This window comes from Nanorana parkeri, unplaced genomic scaffold (assembly GCF_000935625.1).
Source record: "Nanorana parkeri isolate BGI_ZX_2015 unplaced genomic scaffold, ASM93562v1 scaffold1210, whole genome shotgun sequence".
NCBI lineage: Eukaryota > Metazoa > Chordata > Amphibia > Anura > Dicroglossidae > Nanorana > Nanorana parkeri.
The window spans coordinates 336,105-358,498 of record NW_017307478.1 but is presented as its reverse complement, the minus strand read 5'-3'; positions in this window follow the sequence as shown (position 1 = coordinate 358,498).

Here is a 22,394-nt window from a genome sequence, read left to right as displayed (position 1 = left end):
GGGGGGGGAATGCACCTTCGCCTGAGTTGGCAAAAATCTTTGCACTGGCCCTGTGTGTGAATAGGAACACTTAACAAACATGGTGGGGTTTTCTCAAATTTAACTGCAAACATGGAACTACACTTTCAGATAAAGTAAGTATCACATTATCATAGTTGCAGTGTTTGCTGGATAGTGTTTATCAGTTCCTTTATTTATTGTCATTGTTACCTGAATTTGTTATTAAGGTACCTAGCCAATAGTAATATATGTAAAGACAGAAGACGTGTCCTTCCCTGAAAAGAAACAAAAAATGAAAGCAAAATTACAGTCTTTAAATAACTACAGTTCTGTAAAGTAGAATTCAAGGAAAATGTTTTAGAATATAATTGAGGCAAATTGCTTACTTTGTGACAGATGCTGTAGAATGCATATGAAGCAAAAAAAGGGTATATGTCAAACTTCTGCATACTTAATGACAAAAAAAGAAAATTTATGGAGGAGAATACCATTTTCAGAGCTGCTAAACTACTACTTTTATTTTTGGTGTGTTTCAAAAGTTAGATAATGTCACATTGGTTAAATAGAGCAAAAAAAAAAAAGACATTTTCACAGGTGCAGGTACAGCTTAGTAAAATCTATAATAATGCAAATTAACATTCTGGAACTTATTTCAGAAAGCAGCACAGAGAGCAATAATAGTGCAGAAGCTTCAACAGCCCACAGCCACCAATCCAAATTCACTATTCATGTGTGTCAAGCAGTTGGAAAAATACAGGTTGATGGTTTATTGTACAGCATTAAGCTGGGGAGTTTGTTCCCCACTATTTTTATTGTTATTATTCTGCCTTGATTTCGGTCGTCCGTTGTTAGTTATACTTACATGTGCCAACGGATTTCCTATATTGACTGGAGTGAGCCCACTATTATTAACTCCTTTTTTACTACTTTCTGTGTTATTTTTATCTACGATTAAATTATCAACGTTTAGTTTAAGTAATTTTATTTTTATACCCTCCCCCCCACTTTCTAGCACCGCACCTGCTTGTTAAGGGTTTTTGGACTATGAACATTCCTTCTCTGTTTACTTTTTCTATGCAAACATCTCCAAAAGGTTAGGCACCTAGTGCATAGTAGCACACAGAACCTATTACAATTAGTCATACAACCTATAATAATATATTTGGGTATAGGTATGACTAGGGCTGCATTTCTATTCTACAACAACTTTCTGCTGAGATCAATTCCTTCACACAGAATATGTTCATCTTCAATTGTAATAATGTGTCAAAAAACTTCTGTAAGATTACTTTATTTCTACAGATGATGGGAAACAAACCATACAGCAAAAAGCTTGTGCAACCTGTAGGCAAAGGCCTGCTATGCCTAATGGAACATAGGGACCTGGTATGATATATTGACAGATAACATACAGCACATCCTTATTAGGCTAATTATTTTACAGCTTCAAAAAACCCTTTGCCCAGTGCCAGTTATCAAACATGAGATCTCTATTGGATCCCACTTGCTTGTTACCGAGACCCCTTTCATAGGTCTCTACATGCCAGGCAGATTGTGAATATCTGCCCTGTAAAGCAATTCTCACTGTCCATTCCACTTTATCATATCTGAAGTAGGCTACCTTATGGGCCATGTATAACACAAGAAGAGAACCTGTCACAATTCTGGTGGTTCCCCTAATTGGTATAAATAAAAGTTGCCCTCTGATGCGTTTATACTTAGTTTCCATAGCTTACCTTCCTTTTCCGTACAAAAAGAAGCCTCAAAGCAGATTTCCACTTAAGAAAACTCCCCTGAGCCCATCACAACAACAACAATATATTTTTTTATAAAACCATCCTGAAATCTAGCTTTCTCTTACTTTGTCATCTTACTCTTCTTCTGGTGGCGGTGGTGGGCAGTCTTTAAAGTAGTGCTAAAGGCTATTCCTTTTTTACCTTAAAAAATTATCTGCATTAAGGTAAAAAATGTCCTACTACCTTTTCATGCTCCCCCCCCCCCAAACACTTACCTTTACTCCATGTCCACTGCCACCAGCTCCCAGACGAACCCCAAAGTTCTGGGTTGAGAGGGGGGACCATGAGGCCACAGAAGGCGGGGCTGCGATAGGCTGCTGCACCTGCCTGTCAAGATACTGAGAGAAGGGAGGAGGTGGGAAAAGAGGTATGGCTTGTTGAGTGCTGTGTGTGTCAATGGACACACACGGCATGGCTCAATGACTGCCATGGGTGTCTCATTTGCAACCTGCTAGGCAAAGGAGGGGAGGGGGCATTGACACATCCTTTGAAAAATATATGAAATGGGCAGTATAAAAAAAAGCTACACAAATACAAATGGCTTTCCTGTGAATTAAAAAAAACAAAAACACAAGGGTTTAATATCACTTTAATACTACAGAGTGGTGCTGACGTTATTCTGTTGCATTGTGCTTAGCTATCATGGGTATGTCAATGGCAGCTGGGGTTGAATGGGTATCAATGGCAGATGGGGGTTGAATGAGCTATCATGGGTATGTCAATGGCAGGCTGCAGGGTACACCACTGGATAGGAGGTTGGCACTGAAAAAAAAAAATTCATTATTGACTGTTGGTATTGTTTATATTTAACTTATTCCTTAAAACTACGATTCTGCTTTAAATGAAGACAGTGTCATTTTGAAAATGGAAAAATCTCTTTCCAAAGTGTTTGTTTTGTGTTCCCCATAAAAAGACACATCTGATATGATGTATTTGTATATTTACAGGTATACTGCCAGGCACTTTCTGCTCATTAACTCCACTGCTATTTTATGCACTGTAAAATTTCACCCTTGATATCACTTTGACTGCAGAAAAATATGTCTCTTTGCACCTACTGTAATTCTGAAATCAGGCGACAGTAGATTACTAGTTTATTATATTTTCATTATCCAGCAAGTGGCAAGGCTAACAAACAAACAAGTGTAAATTGAGGCAAATGGCTCACCGGCTCGCTTGGGGTGTATAATTCAGCTTTGCGCTAAGATAAATATTCAGGTTCAGGTGTTTCTAGTCTGGGCTGTATATTTATCTTAGTTTGCGTGGCCACATCTGTGCTTCCCTATTCATGAAATATTAATACTTATTGATTGTTGCCTTCTTTATTTATTTCATTTCGAGCAGCGCCAAGACATTCAGCATAGCATTTTATTGCAAATCCCTCTGCAGTGATGGATATAAATTTACTGTGTGATAATGATCCCCTTCCCACAGATGACTTGCAAGTCAAAGTTGTAATCAGAGAGAAAAGAACAGTTGCATATTTTACTCTGTAAAACCAATATAAAGCCAACATGAAAGAGACTAAAGAAAAGAAATGGCTAAAGTTTGGCCAGTCTAAAGAAAGAGACGGATTTGACACTAAGTGGGTTATTCACAAAATGGAGAAGGGTTTGGAGAAGGCAGGAGAAGTGAACAATCTAGGCAAAAATAGCTGATTTGGAAAAATTATCCCATTCAGCTCACTTTCCAGTTCAGCTATGTTGTCCTAGATTGTTCACTGTTCCTGCCTTCTCCAAACTCTTCTCCCTTTTCTAAATAACCCCCTAAGTCATGGCATCCACACCCTTTCCTGTCTTGTCTGATCTAAAAGACAAGGAGATGTACCTTATCAAGCCTGGGCTGCTGTGCAGGGGTCCAGAAGTCCACCACGGGTCAGCAGGAAGGTACAGCAGGAACCACATGAGAACTCACTGCTCAAAATTAAGAAGGTTTTTCATTTTACTGCTGATCAATTGAATCCTCCTTATAGGAACTATTTAGTTATCAGAATTAGGACTTGTAGCGAATAAGTCCATTCAGATTGTTACTGTGGATACTTTACATGTTCAGTAAACTGGAACTCTTACCACTTTGCATTCTCGTTGCAGTGTGTCCAATTTGACAAGAGGTTAGCAACTAAATAGGCCAAAAGGTGAATGCATAATGCATTGATGACATGACCAGTGGCCTTTTGGTATTCAGTGCCTTCGAGATAAAGAAGCTAGGTCTAAACATCTTTGGACTTTACTTTAAAAAAAGCATAATGGCCACACATCACACATTATTATTTTAATACATTATAATTAGGGATGCACCGATACCAAGTACCGTACTCGGTACAAGTACAAGTACTGATACTTTCCCAAGTACTTACAAGTACAAGTACTGATACATTTTTGTTTATTGCCATGAGACAGTTTCTCTAAAACAATACAGACTAATGATTTCAGGACAGTGGTGCAGCACCAGAGCTAGGTCCCAGCTGCAACCACTGCAACCCTGGTAGTTCTCATGAAAATGCCAAGTATCGGCACTGGTATCTGAAAAGTATTGGTGCATCCCTTATTATAATACATTGTTACCTATTGGCATACCCACTTGCTGACATTCAATTAATGATGATGGGCAGAGATTCTGAACTAGTTCAAAGCAATGATAAGAAGGGACGACATCCTGTGAAATGGAGCACCAGATTGAACTGATCAGGGGTCCAAAAGAGACCTTTAGCAATTTATGAAATGTGAGCAACATATAATCCAACCTCCATTGTGGTTTGAAGGTTTGTACTCACATCATTGATATTAAAACAAGTCCAAATTGATTCTTTTATAACTAGTAAAGAAGGCTTAACTATTTAAATGTACAGAATGGGATTTTATCCATTTGTTTTTAAAAGGGTCACAGAATGCAATGCCAGTGAAGCTCAAATGTCAATTACAGGTAGCATGAGTAGAATAGTTTCTAAATAAAAATATTTAGTGTGAACAGAGAAGAAATGCACATTTGAAGGGTTAAAAATAATGGATTTGGGGAGAGAAAACACAGTTGTTGGCCATTAGGGTACTGCAGATTTAGTGAGAATAAATAAGTTGCAGACATCATGATTTTGACAAATAAACGGGTGTCCCAGAGGCATTTTCCCACTAATAGATCAAAAATATAGCAAGGCGTGCTCTGTATGGGTGCTTACAATGCCCCATCGATTAGTCTGCACTCTTGTTTGGCATTTTTTATATTTTGAAAGCTGATAATAATAGGAATTCAGCAACTGGCTGGTGAAATTTCTATGACCACAAGTCTGACTAATGATGTTGCATAGAGAATAGACTCAGTCAGCAGCCAGAACTGGGACTTCCATGGTCCAATCACTATATAACGTGTTGGTAAAGGTCTTAAGGAAAGGTCATGTTTTTTGGGAACCAAGCAACATGCCTGTCACTTATATAACTTAGTGATAGGTTATATATGGACAGGTGGATAGAGTTATGATATGGAGTGCTTTGAAGAAAAGAGAGATCCTTAGTATCTGTTTCTGCAGTAAGGGTTAATACGCCTGGTGTACAGTCTCTCCTAGGAAAAGGTAAATTGAGTGCTGAAGTTTACACTCATGGGTTCTGCCTTGGTTGATTGGCACAATGGATTTCTAAAGTTTGTGTAGAGGGAACCAGAGAATTATGTACTGCAATAGCTGCCCTGAGGGGAGGATGTCCCTTCAGTGCCCGTGCCTATTTTAATATGTGTTTTGTGAGTCTCAAAAGTAGGCCTTTGGCCATTTGGAACCAGACAAAACCCAGTGACCATTCATGTGTTGTTTCCAATCTCAGCCACAAGAGGGGGCAGGCCCTTTACTTGGCTACAACTATCTAGCTAATATTATAAGTTAATAGTATGTATTATACCGAAATAAGACTTCTTCCAACTTTATGTTTTCTAGAATGGTACGTTTATTTAAATGGAAGAATAATATTGCTTCTGTGGATCCTTTCTTTTGTGGGAAATATAATTTGAGCACACAGCTGGTAAATAAAAAGGGGTAAATATTGTGCTTGTAAGCTGCTAAGGGAGGGAGGAATGAATTAATTCATTAAATGGAATGAATTTTGAATTCCTTAACAATTTCATATTGATATGAATGTACAATATAGTGAGCAGTCTGGAGAATGTAATGTATATGTAATGTACTGTATATCAATATCACATCATACATAAGTCAGCTTTGTTGTGGTAATTGAGATGGTTTTGCTTTCAGTGATCAGTGTAGATGTTTGTGGATACACTGGCAGGCAGTGGAGAAGTGTGCAGATGCAGTGATGGTCAGTGTAGAAGAGTGTGAGTGCAGTGCAAGTCATTATAGACGTTGATTGATGAAGTGATGGTCAGTGTAAAAATATGCTGTGTGCACTTACATTGGCAGTCAATGAGAAGAGCACTTCAGTGCAGTGGCAGTCAGAGAAGTGTGCAGGTGCAGTGACAGTCACTGTAGAAGAGTATGGATGCAATGAAAATCATTAGAAGTGGATTGGTACAGTAAGAAGTGGATTGGTACAGTTTAATGTATAAATACGCCGTGTGGAAGTGCAGTGGCTATCAGTGGTAAAGCACGTGGGTACAGTGGAAGTTAGAGCAGAAGTGAGAGAGTAGTATGTCAGTAAAATGTGAAGTTTTCTGGTGCAGGGCAGCCAGTAGTAAAGTGGGAGTGTAAAGTGGCGAACAGTACCGAAGTCCAATGGCAGTCAGTTAAAAAGTGCTCTGGAGCAACAGCAGTAGAAAGCAAAGTGCATTAACAGGGCTGTCTACCTCATACTGACATGGTGCAGTGAAGAAGTGTTGGAGGGCAATGGCAAAATGGTGAAGTATGCAGGTGCTGTGGCACTCTGTAGTGACAAACAAATGATGTAGCAATCTGTACCATGGTGCATGGGTACAGTGGGTACTACCACCTACCCTCACAACTTTTAATTGTCATGTTTTTTTTTCCAGAAATGAAATGGTACCTGTTACCTCTAGGCTATTGGGTTAGTTTGATATCTGTCCATAACATATCTCTAGGGAAGGCATTTAGACAAGATTATGATAGTTCAGTGCTCACAGTACACCTGTGGCTGATATACGTTTTTGCAAAACCTATAAAGTTGTTTTCTCGTATGTTGAAATAAATAGGTAACTTATTAACCCAATAAAACTGTGGCCTTCCTTATTTAAATATAATCAGCTTCAGTGTCTTTAATGAGGAAGACCCTCTTTGAAAGGCTCTGATATGGATTATTCATACATATTCTTCTCAGCAGTCAGGAATAGTCTCCCCAGTAAAGCAACTCTGTTGCTTCCCAAAAAAAATCTAAGAATGGTTCCTGCAATGGAAAACGAAATATTTACCTTGCTGTGTTCAAGCGGAAGGTCTTCACATCTGACACACCATTAGGGTGTCTTAAATGCCTGGTGCTCTGTTACTCTCAATAGTTCCTCCCACCAGCCCCTTGGTCATACTGCGAGTGGCGTACGAGCCTGAAGGAGTAATAGCATGCAGCAGGTAATGCAGGCATTTGGCCGAATGCTAAAGACTTGGCTGACAGCTGTATGTATTGATTGAACACAGTGGAGTTTGAACCCAAGGCTAGCTAGAGATGTAAGTATTTATAGTCTTCTATTGCAGGTACTTTCTTTTGTATCTGCTTTTGGGAAGGGACAGAGTTACCTTAAATCAAAACATTTTATTGCGCCATCAGTGTTTGTTCCTACCAGTAGATTATCTAAGCATTATAAATGCTGAGGATCCGGGGTGTTTTTCTTTTCTTATGTTTAGGCTGATGGACATTGCCCTATCCATGTAACAGGAAAAGGCCACTGAGAAACAACAACCCAAAAGCACTGCCTGAAGCTCAGAATATATGCATTTTTGTTAATACTGTATGTGCTAAGGTTTACGTCCAAGGTGATGTTTAGAAAATACGAGAAGTCTAAATACAGTATATTTTATTCTACATTTCCTGAAAAATAATACTGATTCCTGGAAACATATTGTTCTGTGCCGACTTTGGGCTGCTTTGTTTTATTAGTGATAAAACAAACAAGATACCAGGAGACAAGAAGGAAAGATAAGGAAAAACAAAGCGCCAACATGATATAAAAATCAAATTTCATTTATATATTCCTTTTAATAAAAACACAAATAATATAATTTATCAAATTCTAGACACTGAATAATAATGTGCTGTATTGTAATTTACTTACCTTGATTAGACTGTGATAAGGAAGGTTGATTTCTTCTATGTTCTCTTCCACTGGAGACCAAATCATTTTTGTCTTATCTCCTCTCAGTGGTCATAAGGTTCCACTACTATCTCGCATGTAATAAGCAAACTATCCGAGTGCTACACTAAATGTAATTGCTGACTCAAACACACAGACATATAATTAGTTTTCTTTTCATGGTTGTATATTGAGAACAGAACTGCATGCTGATGTGATTGATAAAAAAAAAAAAAGGCACAGTCTACAAAGATAATGTCTACATGGTGCTCTGGTAACAGGAGGTCACAGAAAATATCGTAAGTAACTAAAGGTGATCCTATAGCAGATGCAGATTAATCCTATATAACTTTAAAAATATGCCTAGCATTGTAGCAGCAGGTCTTGTGACTCTTAATATCAGCTGAGAACCACAAATACGCAATGCAGATGTACAGGGTGGAGTTTTTTTCATAAATAGTGCTTTCCACTGTACGTTTTTGCAAAACCTATAAAGTTGTTTTCTCGTATGTTGAAATAAATAGGTAACTTATTAACCCAATAAAACTGTGGCCTTCCTTATTTAAATATAATCAGCTTCAGTGTCTTTAATGAGGAAGACCCTCTTTGAAAGGCTCTGATATGGATTATTCATACATATTCTTCTCAGCAGTCAGGAATAGTCTCCCCAGTCAAGCAACTCACGTTTTTGCAAAACCTATAAAGTTGTTTTCTCGTATGTTGAAATAAATAGGTAACTTATTAACCCAATAAAACTGTGGCCTTCCTTATTTAAATATAATCAGCTTCAGTGTCTTTAATGAGGAAGACCCTCTTTGAAAGGCTCTGATATGGATTATTCATACATATTCTTCTCAGCAGTCAGGAATAGTCTCCCCAGTAAAGCAACTCTGTTGCTTCCCAAAAAAAATCTAAGAATGGTTCCTGCAATGGAAAACGAAATATTTACCTTGCTGTGTTCAAGCGGAAGGTCTTCACATCTGACACACCATTAGGGTGTCTTAAATGCCTGGTGCTCTGTTACTCTCAATAGTTCCTCCCACCAGCCCCTTGGTCATACTGCGAGTGGCGTACGAGCCTGAAGGAGTAATAGCATGCAGCAGGTAATGCAGGCATTTGGCCGAATGCTAAAGACTTGGCTGACAGCTGTATGTATTGATTGAACACAGTGGAGTTTGAACCCAAGGCTAGCTAGAGATGTAAGTATTTATAGTCTTCTATTGCAGGTACTTTCTTTTGTATCTGCTTTTGGGAAGGGACAGAGTTACTTTAAATCAAAACACTTTATTGCGCCATCAGTGTTTGTTCCTACCAGTAGATTATCTAAGCATTATAAATGCTGAGGATCCGGGGTGTTTTTCTTTTCTTATGTTTAGGCTGATGGACATTGCCCTATCCATGTAACAGGAAAAGGCCACTGAGAAACAACAACCCAAAAGCACTGCCTGAAGCTCAGAATATATGCATTTTTGTTAATACTGTATGTGCTAAGGTTTACGTCCAAGGTGATGTTTAGAAAATACGAGAAGTCTAAATACAGTATATTTTATTCTACATTTCCTGAAAAATAATACTGATTCCTGGAAACATATTGTTCTGTGCCGACTTTGGGCTGCTTTGTTTTATTAGTGATAAAACAAACAAGATACCAGGAGACAAGAAGGAAAGATAAGGAAAAACAAAGCGCCAACATGATATAAAAATCAAATTTCATTTATATATTCCTTTTAATAAAAACACAAATAATATAATTTATCAAATTCTAGACACTGAATAATAATGTGCTGTATTGTAATTTACTTACCTTGATTAGACTGTGATAAGGAAGGTTGATTTCTTCTATGTTCTCTTCCACTGGAGACCAAATCATTTTTGTCTTATCTCCTCTCAGTGGTCATAAGGTTCCACTACTATCTCGCATGTAATAAGCAAACTATCCGAGTGCTACACTAAATGTAATTGCTGACTCAAACACACAGACATATAATTAGTTTTCTTTTCATGGTTGTATATTGAGAACAGAACTGCATGCTGATGTGATTGATAAAAAAAAAAAAAGGCACAGTCTACAAAGATAATGTCTACATGGTGCTCTGGTAACAGGAGGTCACAGAAAATATCGTAAGTAACTAAAGGTGATCCTATAGCAGATGCAGATTAATCCTATATAACTTTAAAAATATGCCTAGCATTGTAGCAGCAGGTCTTGTGACTCTTAATATCAGCTGAGAACCACAAATACGCAATGCAGATGTACAGGGTGGAGTTTTTTTCATAAATAGTGCTTTCCACTGCCAGCATGGAGCCCTGAATAGTCTTGTTGATGAACCACCATTGCCTCAGTGCACTACGCAACTGACCACCACTATAAGTTTCCAGCTTGCTACAGACTGCCACTGCACCAGCACATTTTTTCACTTACAATATTTTTTATTTCAGTTTAACAGGAATAAACATAATAATGCAAAAATCAAAAAACAAAAAAACAATAGCCCTAACAGGGGCAATAGAATTGAAATTTACAATTCCAAAATAACCAATACAAAATAAGGGAAGTTATCACTCAGTAATGATTGTATTATACCAGTTTCCCCAGGAATGAGAACAGTCACAATGAAATAAAGAAATAAAAAGAAAGGAATGGAAGAAAAGGGAGAAAGACAAAGGACAACATGGACAAAAGAAAAGGGGGGGGGGAGGCAAAGGGACCTGAGGCGTAGAAGGAACAGGCTGCACCCCTATGAACCCACCACCCCCAACAGACCTCTGAATCAGAGGAAGCTAAGGCTAGTCTTGTTCAAGGAAGGAAGCGTATAGGTCAACTAGGGTTCCCAAATTTTAAGAATTTTTGCATGAGTATCCCAAAGAATGCTGGTCTATTTTTCATTCCCCTATAATCATGTTCATATGTTCTTATTATGACCACCTGACGTTTGTAAGCAAATTAGCTAAAATTAGCTATAATTTTGCGCTGAAGTTGCTAGAGGGCCAGTCCATTATAAATAGGGAAGCAAGTTGTTTACCACGACAGTAGAAGTGATTTTTTTCTGAAGATATGGGTAAACAACGCAATTTAACAGCCTTTGAACGTGGGATGATTGTTGGCGCTCAAGCCATGGAGCGAGTATCAGCAAAACAGCAGAATTCATTAAATGTTCAAGAGCAGCTGTTGTTAAAGTGTTTAAAGACTGGACTGTCAGCCGAAAATCTGGGTCTGACGTGCGAATTGTGGCCGTCAGCGACTAGTCAATGTTAGGGCAGAACGGAGAGTGGCAAGACTGGTACAAGACAACAGAAGGGCAACAGTGTCAGATTCCTCGCATCACCTTTCAACATCTTGTGGAGTCACGAGGTGGCCCAACAAAGTAATCTCATGGCCCAACGAAGTACTGATGGGGTGGTCATAATAATCTGGCCACTCAGTGTGTATGTATATATATATATATATTATATATTTGGCTGCTTAAGTAAGAGACCAGCAATTGTGAGGTGCTCAAAAAAATGCTCTGGGAATCCAGCAAAATATGAGCAAAACCAGTTGCAAAATCAGCAAATACAGCAGGACAAAAAGCAATATGTTTTTGAAACTGGAGAACTTTATAATCTAACACTTTCTTGACCTTTCTAGCAGTCTGTTTTGAAACCACCATGCTAATTAATACCATGAGGTACAGAAATCCCTGACACTTTCCTGAACATATTACATCTTAATAAGTACTTGAGACATTCATCTTTATTAAAAATGCAAACATTTCAATTAAATTAAAATTAAATTATTTAAATGATAGCTGGCATATTAATCAGCGATGATTGCAATTAAAGCATGACAGCCTTGAACAGTGTGATTGAAACCTCTATCTGTGATCAGTCACTGTGTATCATCCCTTCATTATATGGAGAGATTGGACCAAATGAGTATACAAAGCCCAATGTATTTGTTTGCAGGCACATTGACAATGGCCAATTTGTATCATATGTACTATATTATATATACTATATATTTGCCAAAATGTGTAAGTACTACATACATAACATTTGATTTGGGCTCTGTTCACACCTAGGCGTATTGAATATGTGCGTTTGTCTCGCGTTTCGTGACGCGCGTTTTTACTGCGATTCACGGTTTAAAAAGGGCTACTTGGCTTTATCCCAATGGAAACGCGCAACAAAAACACCGCAAAGAAACTCATGTACCTTTTCAGGCGTAGGCCGTTTTGTAGCGCGTTCAGACGGGCTGAAATACGGCAAGGTGTGAACCATACCGATAGAAAACAATGGGATTTTCATGTTTGAGCGTTTTGTAGAGCGTTCGTAGAGCGTTGAACGCGCTACAAAACGTACTGGTGTGAACCAGGCCTTATATCTGTTCATATCTGTTCATATGGATAATCCCAGCCACCCATAATTTTTCCTCAACCTGCCTATGTATATATATTCCTGTGTTTAGAGAAAAAAACAACAATACATAATTACAAAAACATTTTCTCCGTTTGTATCTCCCAGCTGAGATCAAGTGTGTTTTTAACTGTTTTGGAAAGTGTCATATCCTCTCTATAAAGATTACTCTTATACTAAAATACATCTATTAAATATAAACAATATGATTTTTCGTAACACTTTAGAGAAGAGTAAATGAGATAAAGGTACGATTCACACTATTGCATTAGTGCATTAAAGTACCACAACAGGCAGCAATAGTCTGAATATGCCCTAAAGGGAAAAACACTTTGCAGAGAGTTTAGAATAGAACACATGAATTTTGTATCAAAGCCTGAGCACATTTACTTTTACCATATAGTGATAAACAGCAAGAGGACAGTTCTGAATATGTCCTGACCAGAAAGAAAATGATTACATTTATTTAAAATGATAAATGGCTGAAGAACTGATTATAATTTTCATATTAGGCTGTAAAGAGGGTTTGCAATGTTCTGATTATGGTTGTAATGCAAATCAAAGACCAATACCTCACTGATGCCTTGATAAATACGTATATATTTTCATTTTCAAGGGACAGACACAAAATTCACACTAAGTTTACCCTGATAAATGTGCTCCTCTTCCTAATGGCCCACAATCATTGTTGTTTGCAACTTTAACCCAACTTTATAAATGGATTCTGCTGGCGACCATTTGCACTAGAGAGTCTGTTAGTCGCAATCATTTGTTGATAGCATTTGCATAATTGGAGTCTAAGAGCAGGGGCGGACTGACAACACATGGGGCCCCCGGGCAATACAAGATTGTGGGGCCCCCTTGTGCTCGCCCATATACAAGTCCCTCCCACACGCCCCACCTGCATAGACATTCTTGTGTCACAGAAATTTTTTCTCCACATTATTTTTCAAATAGTGGGCCAATTCACTAAGATGAATTGCCGGGGAACTGGCTGTCCATGCTTCTGGGCTGTGAGCTGCGGGAGGTTAGTGGGAGGGGACGGACAGTGTCAAAGTCAGTGTTCTATAATTTTTCTCGATCCTATATTCTCTGGGCAGCCTCCCAGCTCCAATGAGTACGTGGAGTATGTGGAATGGAGCAACATTCACTATAGTTATTCCCAGAAAATGTTAGTACAAGTCATTCTGAATTGAGAAAGCTAGCTGGATAACCAGTGAATCGTCTTACAGCAAGTCCGGTTGCCTTGACTTATTTCTTACAGATATATTTGTATGAGAGTTTTTCTAGACATTACACACCTTGTCTAGTACTTACCTATCTGTATCAATCAAAACCTGACAAAGTGTCTAACCATTTATTAACTATCCATAGAAGCAAAACTGTTTTGTGATGCACAAATCCATGCTTTCTGGAGACCAACCCCTGGTAAATTTGTTTCAAAAAAAGAAGAGGGATAGAAAAAGATGGGGTTTTTTGGTGGCTCCAGAAAGAACAAGTCCAATAAACATCAGTCTCATAGAAGTATAAAAAGTATAAATTTATTGAACAATATATAATAAAAGCATTAAATATGCATGAAAGGATAAAAATAAGAAGCGAAACTCATAGTTGTCCCTCTCCCTGAAATCTTTAGTAAAAGGCGAAAGATTTATACAATCTGAAGAGAAACTCTTCTGTGGAGAGGGACAACTATGAGTTTTGCTTCTTATTTTTATCCTTTCGTGCATATTTAATGCTTTTATTATATATTGTTCAATAAATGTATACTTTTTATACTTCTATGAGACTGATGTTTATTGGACTTGTTCTTTCTGGAGCCACCAAAAAACCCCATCTTTTTCTATCCCTCTTCTTTTTTTTAACAATATTAACTATCCATAGTTAAAAAAACTCTGGGCAGAATTTTTCTTAACCTTTGCAGTGGGGTTAAGTGCTCGTTTTTGTCTAGGTGCTAAAAAAAGTTATACTTACCTGATACTTGGAGTTAGCTTGTTTTTAGACTGGTCCCTGGACCCTCTCTCACCTCCTCTGCAGCAGTCTCATAAATCATAACATTCTTTACACAGTGTACACAGTGTATAGATGTGAGGAAGCTGATGTACATTCCAATGCTGCAGCATAGGGGGATACATGCCTCAGTGGCAGGTTTAGCAGTTTGGGTGAGTATAACTGGACAAAAACAAACGCTTAACCCTTTGGCGCTGCGGGGTCGGGGGGTTGTTGGGTAGCCCCATTGCAAGGGTAAAGAACACTATTGCCCTGGGTTCTTCCTTAAAAAAAACCTTTTGTGTGGACATACCCTTTAACTACAAGATGCAGAGCAGTACACAACTCACAGCAACTAGCTGTAGACCACACTTAGTACTAGGTGCTGGTTATGTATTACAGCCATAAACCGCATAAATACACCCCAGCACCCCAGCAAAGTATCAGCAAGCAATAATGTCTGCATCCACCAAGGAAAAGGTTCTCTACGGAAGATGGATTTGCACACCCTACATCATAGAGGTGCACCCTGCAGAACTAGTATGGGGGAATGAGAAGACTGGTCATCCAGAGCACATACAGCTGACTAGGGTGGCAGGTCTCCTCAACAGAAAATTCTTCCAAAAGCACAGTTTTGGGGGGTTTGCCACAAGAACGGTTATTCTCTGATGAATTGTTGGAGAAAGGATCCAGGGGCAGCTTGAATAAGCAGCATGATAGCAAAACCGGGGCACTTGCTGGATTTCATTAAAATCCAATTAGTGCCTGGAGAATAGCTGTAAACCTTTCTGTTAAGCACAGCTATTGAGCAGATTTTATTTTAAAGTTTGAACTGTATAATACATGTCAATGATATTAATAACGCTAATAAAAAGCAAAAAGGCAGCTGTGTTCAGGTCCTAGAATGCTCTGCTATTCTGCTTTCCTTATAAATCTGAACATTGATCAGCAGCATCTGCATCATGATGTGATAAAAAAGAACATTTGAGAAAGTGTGAGGTCTTAATTTGTGTTTGCAACCACAAGTGGCAGGAGGCCAAGCAAGGCAGTTCAAGCTGAGAATGTGTAATCATACTGAAGCTCAAAAATAATAAAGATGAAAAAATGCAAAATTGAAGTCAGAAATTGCTTGATCTGAACTGTACTTGATGACACGATTCAGTTCATTCAATCTTGCTTTCTTTTTTTATATGTTAAATGTCGGTTGTATATGAAAATACAGCAGCTGCTATTTTCTAATTGAACAAAACTGAAATTATTGGGGGGCGTGGCCGGCTATGGAGGAGTAAAGATGAGAGGGCAGATTTTATACCATCTCCATAAAAACCGGGTACATATTGCGATGTTCCAGGAGACGCACTTCCAGACAGATCATGCCCCATCTTGTGCCAATCGGTACTATACATCTTGGTACCATAGCACTAATGCTATTCAGAAATCACGAGGAGTCTCTGTAGCTATCCACAAGTCCCTTCCGGCCACGGTGGTAGACCATAGGGTGGACGAGTTTGGGCGCTACCTACTGCTTAAACTGTCACTCTGGGGGCGAACCTTCACCCTTGCCAATTTCTACCTCCCAAACACTAATCAGGCGACCGCCATGGTTCAGTTCTTGAGGGTTCTTGGAGACTTTGCTGAGGTTCGATTTATCTCCTTTGTATATGGAAAATCTCAATAAAACTTGATTGTACTAAAACTGAAATTATTTGTATGAAATCTGATGTAGTTGCCAAGTATCCTGAATCCTGCAGGACAGTTCTGTGCAGTCTGTTTATTTAACAAGCTTTCAACCGTAAATGTCCTCTTCTTAGTATGCATGTTCACCATGGCCCCATTCGTTCCTACTCTGCTGGACCGCTGGAGGCCAGCATGAGTATGGTTTACCTATCGGAATAAATGAGGCTTGGGTATGCATGTGCACTGAGAGTAGGACCTGGAGGGGATGCTTTTGCTGGAAAGGCTATGTGGTGCCAGCTAGGGCCACACAGTGAAGATGGCAGATTTTTAAAATTACATTAACATGTTAAAACTACATGCAAAGGTTGTGTAGCAAGCTAATTGATATGCTTGTATGATTTTCCAAATGCTTGCCTATTACACACTGCTCTCTTCTAACCCTCTCCTCTTCACAACAGATATTATCACAACCCTGTGTGCTGGGTTATTTTATTGAAGGAGGGCCCATGCAATTCACTCCTGCTCACTGGTTGTTGCAGGAGGTGGACAGGTTCTGTCCTAGAGCAGAAGGGATACTATGGCTTTTTATGAAGTCATATCAAGGTGACAACAAATGCACACTTGCTTCCAAAGTTTCATGAGTCACTGATTGATCTTTTTGCAACTGTTAGTGCTAAGTGAACCTGTAGCAGTTCCCATGAGTTCTGACACATGTATTCATTTATCCTTACTCCTAATGCCATTTAAAAAACACATTTATTCACAGTATATATTAATGAATAGAAAGCTGCAATATTGTGTGTTGTGTATATTTGGCAGGAGTTCCAATTTAAATTTGTTGTAAATATGAAGAATTGTTTTAAACACAGAACCATTATTACAATATTTGTCTAGGGCCCACTGATAAAATACATACCCAGATAGAATGGCTGTTTCTCTAGAGTTCATTCTGCAACTATAGTGATACAAAACTGGGTATATGCATAGAAAGAAGAAACAAAGTAAACATTATTATTTAAACTTTAGAAGCAGCTGCATGATTCACTGCTTCTCTTCTCATTATCCTCTCACCTCTCTAGAAAAGATCTTTGTGCTTGAATACGTTCATGTTTTCCACAAAGCCACCAGTCCAGTTCACCGCAGTTGTGATTTAATTGAACTTAGGCTTTCAGAGATGCGAAAAGCGTCTCACCAGTTTGCTGTGACCAGTAGAGGGTACTATTGCTAATGTAATCTATACCTGGAAAAACAAAATCCATATTAAAATCGCAGATGTTCATACAATCATTAAAGTTCTTTATACACTGCCAGCGCTGTCAGTCAGTGTTCCTTTATATTAGAAAAAAAAAAATCAGAAGCCGTGGCTTCAAATCATTTATAAAAGACTAGTGCGTGGGGTTATTTCCAGATTTTTGACTTCACAGTTCACAGTATCTCTTGACAGAATAAGACGAAAGGCTTTTATTATTTTTATTCTCTTTTTAACATTCTGTAGGTCTTATTGTTCTCTGAATACTTCCTATTCCAGGATATCACCAAATGGTATTTAGAGCTGGAAAATGAGCAGCGGATTTCACACTATAAAATGTAACTCTTTAGCAAGCTTAGCTTCAAATTTGGATTTAATAATGGCTGCAGTCCACAATTCTTTTAGTGCGTTTCCCCCCAAAATAATGATCTCTGTTCCAGTAAACTAATATATTTCTTTCATCTTGGTATATGTTTACTTCTCTGTGCTTTTGTGTTACTTCAGGGTAAAGACACACAGCTAAATTCCCAATGCATAAGGGATCTGTTTTACCTGCCAAAAGATTTATTTATCTTTTTGGGCAGCCAGTCTGAAAATGCACACAGTCCTACCAGAGAGCACAGCCAGTGCAGTGACGTAGTACAAGTGAGTCATCTCCCCATCTCCAGCCTGTGACTGGACATTAGAAGAGCAGCAGCTGAATGATGAGTTCATTCTTCTGTTCACTTTGGTCTCTCCTACTGCACATGTGTATCTAATTTCTTTCACCCCATAAGCAGTCAATGATTCTACCCTGAGGTTTAAAATCTTAGTTCACCGGGTCATGTGGGGGTCCCCATCTAGCTCTGGGGGCCAAGATGGTTTTAAAGGAGCATTAAGGAGTCTATTTCTACATTTTTACTCAATATTTATACAACTTTCAACTATGATTCACACATGTACTAAATTAATTCAATGTCAATATTAATCCCTTGATTGAAATTATCTCACCCTCACACAGTACTCGTACACAGATCTATACTTACCAAGATCCGAAGGTTAATGCTTCGCTATTTGTTGACTTCCAGTGCTGCATGCCTCCCTCTCTTGGCCATGCCTGTCTCCCTGCTGGGAGATGGCCCAAAAGGGGCTGTAATGTGCAGGAGGTGAAGCCAGCAGAGGGAGCATTGCAACACTTGAATATAAACAATAGAGGAACCGTGCCCATCGGAACTTGGTAGCTACGGATCTGCTGAGGAAAAGGTGAGATCGTTTCGGTCAGGAGCAGGGGCCAAAAAGGATGAGTGCGCTTTGCTTTAAAGTGCACTTATTATTTATGCAAATATTCAAATACTTAAGAATGACATTTGCATGAAACATTGTTTTCAGGTAAATGTTACATTATTGCCTCAAAATAAAGTACAATTTGTATTTAAAAAAAGGTGGATGCGTTTCCAGTATACAGTCAGATATTACATCAGAGGGGTATTATTTGGGGAACCAATTGTCTTAACTAACACTTTGAGTTTCCAGGTACCTGCACTTCCATTGCATCTGTCCCTATTTGAGGACATTATCTATTTGCCCTCTGTAGATTTGTTTCATATTCCTTGGACTGAACCCGGCACTTATCACACTGACCTCTGGTTAACCCGATCAGAGGCAAAGGCAATTAGTCACATGAACAGTTCTGTATCAGCTTTCAATAGACCATGGCTTGATAAATGTTTCTGTCATTCACAATTACCAGCTTCACACTACTGGTTCTAGGCTCATACATTATAGAATGATGCTGTCTGATTATAAAGATAACAGTGCTGTAGTAATGTTTAGACATGTGTGTGTGCTGCAGATCTGTAGAAGACACTACATATTCTTTTAAAAAGCTGCCATTGAAAAATCCCTTTCCACTTTGCCCACCTCTAACTAATCTCACTCTTTATTTTTTTTAAAGTGAACTAAAAATATTAATTTCTTAGCTTTTACATGACATGCTGGGTCCCATAACAGTGAACTCAGATGTGTATAATTAGGTCTTTGGCCTATTTAAGTAAAATAATGAATGGCTAAGAGGTGGGTGGGAAACATTGGTAAAGTTGGGTATTGAGGTGCCATTTTAAAGATGTCATTCATACAGCAATCTAGAAGACACATTAAAACTGCATGCAAAATTATTTTTGAAGTATCACAGGTGTCAGGCAGGTTTGTATTTTTAATAATCCATCAATGAGTGAAGTTATGAAGAACCCCCAGCTGTAAATATTTTCAATCTGTTTAGCTAGTTCTGCAGAAATGTACCCTCTCTTTGGGACAAAGCCAGTAATCTGTTCCTGGCAGAGGTTCAAATGTCTCCTCTATATCAAAAACTGAAAAGAAAATGCAAATATATATATATCTATATCTATCTATATATATATATATATAGATAGATATAGATATATATACATAGTATTGCAGTGTGCAATGATGCCTTTCTTATTATAAACATACACATGTCAAATAGGAAAGTTCACTGACAATGGTGACAATGGACCAGAACATCTAGTTACAACTATGCTGTAAAAAATGCATTCATGACAATTTGGGAGATCCTTACTCCGTACCTTACAAGTCTCGCAGACATGGTCTATTTGGAAATACAAACTCTCTGAAATGTCTAATCACTTAAAACACTCACAGTGCTCCTGGTAGTCAAAGACATTGTGATATTTTTCTAGGATTTAGATAAGGGAGCTCCTGAGCAACATGGCATGAAAAAGGTACTCAACATAATTATTGTGATTTGGTGATGCTGACTAAGGGTGAGGTTTGGGATTGCCACTACCATGATTTCACGGTAAATATTGGAATTTATTGAGTTCACAAATCACAAAATTTCAGCCAATAAATTCACAGGTCCACCACCATAAATAAGACGTACCTATAATGCAGTGGATAGCATTTGCCCCTGGCCAGATGTGGCAACAAAGCCAATAGTTTAAAAGACTGTATAATCCAACCCCCTTTCTATAAAAGGGTGGGCTCACAGCCATATTGTTAGGGTGTTTTGGAGATGTTAGCAAGCTTGGCTTACCATGAGCATTGTTTGATAATAGATTGTTTATTAGCCCTACAAATGGCCAGAATAGACTTTACATGGGTTCACCGCACCTCACTGTCGCTGTGCTCTCGCCTCAGTATGTTCCTTGTTAGCATATGAATACTGTAGCACAACTGGATGGCTTCATGTGCTGATTTTCTATTTACCAGTCTGGGTTCTGCTGCACAGGGAGTGTACCAAGTCAAATGTAGGTTCCTATTTTGTTTTCATTTACAAACATACATTTAATGATGTATTAATTAATACAGAGCTACATACATTTTTGTATTTTATAGCTGTCTGAAATGCAGCATTAAAGAAGAAAAAAGGTAGAAAAAACATACCCTTGCAGTGGGGCTCCCCCCGTATAGCAAGGGTTACATGCTTGTTTCTAGAGGGCTCAGATATAGCAGTTTTACTCATCTGATCCTTGGTCCCACAGTGGGGTGCACTTACCTCTCTGCACTGGCTATGGAATGGTCCTTAGCATCCTCTCGCTTAATGCAAGTCAATATGTGATGACATCAGTGGTCCTTAGACCACTGGAGTACAGGGGAGAAAAGGCTGCGGGGATCAGTCTAGCAACCTGGAGTAAGGTTCAGGCGAATAATACCGCTTTTTTTTAACCCCCCTAGCCAAAATGAGCACTTAACCCTTGCAGTGTGGGGGTAGCCCCTATGCTGCAAAGGTACATTTTTAGTTTTCCTGGAGGTCATCTTTAAGTAACTAAGTTGACCCAGACATCAAAACCCTTAGGTGCCTGCACCTACAGCACCTTTGTAGAACTTTGCAAACCACTAAAATCCAGCACACTTTAAAGAGCACATTTCAGCTTTAAGCAAGTAGCCCCGCCACCAACCACTCCGCACCATCCTATTGGCCCATTACTGTAATAGATGGCCTTGCTGGTCAATAAAAAGGTGCAAAGGGATGGGTCAGCCAGGAATTATAAAATTTTGGATTTTGGATTTGGGGAAACATGTGAAGCATTACAAAGTAGATGCAGAAATCTGAGGGTTCCTGTTTTTGATCTGTGCGGTGAGTTTACATACTGATACCCTGTGACAGGTGAATTGTATTGTATGTAAATTATATGCCTTGAAGCTGGCTTTCACTTTGTACCAACAGCCTGAGAGCAGTCAACAGCGCTCTTCTTCCTTATAAATATCCCACTTTATTAGTACAGTGATGGCTAATGTATTTCTTTTCTATCACAACATCATTTTCCTCTATGCCAAAGAAATAGTGTCAGCGAATTATCGGTTTGCTATTTCATCCTGGGTTGTTTCTAGTACTGTCTGCATAAACTTTAAACAAATTTAAACCTTGTGTCTTTGATGCAAATGCTGTCACGGAATCATTCACATTCAAATGATGTGCTTGTGCTGTATATGTTGAGAAGTGCAGAAATGAAAAATAAGCAGAAACTGATACATGCAATTATAGCATGTGGCTCAAGTAATTTGAACTCATTTTATTGATCTATATATTCCCATTCAGAATAACATTCTACGGCAAATGAAGCACAGCAAAATGAAAGGAGCTGCATTTATTGATTTATATCTAAAATGACTCCACATATATTAGACTAATGCTGGAATGTACTATGCCGTATATCCCCTGTACAAGATGCTCTTATGAAATAAGTTTTATTATGATAAAGTATGCCATTAGAAGAAAATGCATGCAAAAGCTCATATATTACCTTTAAAGAGAAGTGGTACGGCCGCATGTGAGTTTTTATGCTTATATTAACTGAAAGCAATATTTAACATGTTTTTTTACTTGCTTGCTATTCTATGTTTTAATTAATTACTAGATTACATATAAACATTTGCAAATGTTCCCTTTATTGGCCATCTTCATATCAGGTATTCAGGTAAGAATGTGCTTTCTGCTGGAACTTAAAATAAGGTTTTTTGTTTTTTTTTACAATTAGGAATATGCATGCAATTTAATTGCAAGGCAGAGGATGAGGGTAAGGAGACATAGGTAGTGA